We start from the raw sequence: 3,614 nt of genomic DNA on the forward strand, positions 1-3,614 counted from the left end.
AGAAATTATCGGTCTATGACCAGTGCCACGGATTGTGGGAAAATGTCATGTAGGGAAGCCACAATATATCGTCTTCCCTTCCATCAACCACATTCAATTACTTGCTTTTCTCTGATTACATCATAGCTTTGTGCCTTTATACAGGCTTGATCCTCTGCCTAGAATGCCAGCCTTCTCTTTTTTCCCTCTTTCAACATCCTGTTCCTTCAGTGAACACCTTGTGGTCTCAGTGCAAGTGCCAACATTGATTCCAGGACTTTGCCCAAACACTTCTCCAACTCCAGGCAGTTGGGAATTTCTTCCATATCTTTCAAGTGCCAACTGGACACTTCCATAGGTTTGTCTCCAGGACAGCTCAAATGTGATATGTTCAACACAAAAGTATCAGCTGTTCCCAAGCCTGTCCCTGTTGTCTGCTTCCCCCATATCCACGAACAATTCCACCACTCATTTAGTGATTAAATCTATAAGGTAACATTTTGTGTCATCTCTCATTTTTTCATTCTCATCTCTTATCCAACCAAGTCTTACTGATTTCACCTCTGAAATGTTTTGTGAACATTTTCAGTTTAGGATCTTATTATCTGGCACTGGTTTTATTTTTTTCGTATTGTATTTTATTTAAATTTTTAAAAAAATGTTTATTTTTAATTTTTTTTTCAACGTTTATTTATTTTTTGGGACAGAGAGAGACAGAGCATGAACGGGGGAGGGGCAGAGAGAGAGGGAGACACAGAATCGGAAACAGGCTCCAGGCTCTGAGCCATCAGCCCAGAGCCCGACGCGGGGCTTGAACTCACGGACCGCGAGATCGTGACCTGGCTGAAGTCGGACGCTTAACCGACTGCGCCACCCAGGCGCCCCAAAAAATGTTTATTTTTAAGAGAAAGAGGAAGAGAGAGAGGGAATGTGGGTGGAGGAGTGGCAGAGAGAGAAGGAGACAGAGAATCTGAAGCAGGCTTGAGGCTCTAAGCTGTCAGCACAGAGCCCAACGTAGGGTTCAAACCCACGAACCACGAGATCATGACCTGAGACAAAGTCAGATGCTTAACCGATTGAGCCACCCAGGGGCCCCTATTTGGGACTAGTTTTAATCTAACAACCTGCTTATTCACTGTGTTCTCTGCTTCTTACTCATCCTCCACTCTGTTACTTTTATGGTGCTTTTTCTTTTTTTTTTTCTTTTTTTCCTCTTTTTTTTCTTTTTATTTCTTTTTATTTTTTTCCCTCAGAATCCTACTTTATTTATTTTATTTTATTTTTTTAATATATGAAATTTATTGTCAAATTGGTTTCCATACAACACCCAGCGCTCATCCCAAAAGATGCCCTCTTCAATACCCACCACCCACCCTCCCCTCCCTCCCACCCCCCATCAACCCTCAGTTTGTTCTCAGGTTTTAAGAGTCTCTTATGCTTTGGCTCTCTCCCACTCTAACCTCTTTTTTTTTTTTTTTCCTTCCCCTCCCCCATGGGTTTCTGTTAAATTTCTCAGGATCCACATAAGAGTGAAAACATATGGTACCTGTCTTTCTCTGTATGGCTAATTTCACTTAGCATCACACTCTCCAGTTCCATCCACGTTGCTACAGGGCCATATTTCATTCTTTCTCATTGCCACGTAGTACTCCATTGTGTATATAAACCACAATTTCTTTATCCATTCATCAGTTGATGGACATTTAGGCTCTTTCCATAATTTAGCTATTGTTGAGAGTGCTGCTATAAACATTGGGGTACAAGTGCCCCTATGCATCAGTACTCCTGTATCCTTTGGGTAAATTCCTAGCAGTGCTATTGCTGGGCCATAGGCTAGGTCTATTTTTAATTTTTTGAGGAACCTCCACACTGTTTTCCAGAGCGGCTGCATCAGTTTGCATTCCCACCAACAGTGCAAGAGGGTTCCTGTTTCTCCACATCCTCTCCAGCATCTATAGTCTCCTGATTTGTTCATTTTGGCCACTCTGACTGGCGTGAGGTGATATCTGAGTGTGGTTTTGATTTGTATTTCCCTGATGAGGAGTGGCGTTGAGCATCTTTTCATGTGCCTGTTGGCCATCCGGATGTCTTCTTTAGAGAAGTATCTATTCATGTTTTCTTCCCATTTCTTCACTGGGTTATTTGTTTTCGGGTGTGGAGTTTGGTGAGCTCTTTATAGATTTTGGATACTAGCCCTTTGTCTGATATGTCATTTGCAAATATCTTTTCCCATTCCGTTGGTTGCCTTTTAGTTTTGTTGATTGTTTCCTTTGCTGTGCAGAAGCTTTTTATTTTCATGAGGTCCCAATAGTTCATTTTTGCTATTAATTCCCTTGCCTTTGGGGATGTGTCAAGTAAGAAATTGCTGCGGCTGAGGTCAGAGAGGTCTTTTCCTGCTTTCTCCTCTAGGGTTTTGATGGTCTCACATTCAGGTCCTTTATCCATTTTGAGTTTATTTTTGTGAATGGTGTGAGAAAGTGGTCTAGTTTCAACCTTCTGCATGTTGCTGTCCAGTTCTCCCAGCACCATTTGTTAAAGAGACTTTTTTCCATTGGATGTTCTTTCCTGTTTTGTCAAAGATTAGTTGGCCATACTTTTGTGGGTCTAGTTCTGGGGTTTCTATTCTATTCCATTGGTCTATGTGTCTGTTTTTGTGCCAATACCATGCTGTCTTGATGATTACAGCTTTGAAGTAGAGGCTAAAGTCTGGGATTGTGATGCCTCCTGCTTTGGTCTTCTTCAAAATTACTTTGGCTATTCAGGGGCTTTTGTGGTTCCATATGAATTTTAGGATTGCTTGTTCTAGCTTCGAGAAGAATGCTGGTGCAATTTTGATTGGGATTGCACTGAATGTGTAGATAGCTTTGGATAGTACTGACATTTTGACAATATTTTATTCTTCCAACCCATGAGCACGGAGTGTTTTTCCATTTCTTTATATCTTCTTCAATTTCCTTCATAAGCTTTCTATAGTTTTCAGTATACAGATCTTTTACATCTTTGGTTAGATTTAATCCTAGGTATTTTATGCTTCTTGGTGCAATTGTGAATGGGATCAGTTTCTTTATTTGTCTTTCTGTTGCTTCATTGTTAGTGTATAAGAATGCAACTGATTTCTGTACATTGATTTTGTATCCTGCAACTTTGCTGAATTCATGTATCAGTTCTAGCAGACTTTTGGTGGAGTCTGTCGGATCTCCATGTATAATATCATGTCATCTGCAAAAAGTGAACGCTTAACTTCATGTGATCAAAGTGATGCCTTTGATTTCCTGTTGTTGTCTGATTGCTGATGCTAGAACTTCCAACACTATGTTAAAAAGCAGTGGTGAGGGGCGCCTGGGTGGCGCAGTCGGTTAAGCGTCCGACTTCAGCCAGGTCACGATCTCGCGGTCCCTGAGTTCGAGCCCCGCGTCGGGCTCTGGGCTGATGGCTCAGAGCCTGGAGCCTGTTTCCGATTCTGTGTCTCCCTCTCTCTCTGCCCCTCCCCCGTTCATGCTCTGTCTCTCTCTGTCCCAAAAATAAATAAAAAACGTTGAAAAAAAAAATTTAAAAAAAAAAAAATAAAAAAAAATAAAAAAATAAAAAGCAGTGGTGAGAGTGGACATCCCTGTCGTTGTTCCTGATCTCAGGGA

General features: G+C 41.4%; 1 protein-coding gene across 3 annotated transcripts in view; it reads left to right on the forward strand.

The window, feature by feature from the left end:
• Positions 1–3,614, forward strand: part of GALNT18 (polypeptide N-acetylgalactosaminyltransferase 18) — a 355,216-nt gene that overhangs the window by 96,403 nt on the left and 255,199 nt on the right. The gene's annotated exons all lie outside the window — the stretch shown is intronic.

This window comes from Puma concolor, chromosome D1 (genome assembly GCF_028749965.1).
Source record: "Puma concolor isolate L17-30 chromosome D1, mPumCon1.1.hap2, whole genome shotgun sequence".
NCBI classification, from domain to species: Eukaryota; Metazoa; Chordata; class Mammalia; order Carnivora; family Felidae; genus Puma; species Puma concolor.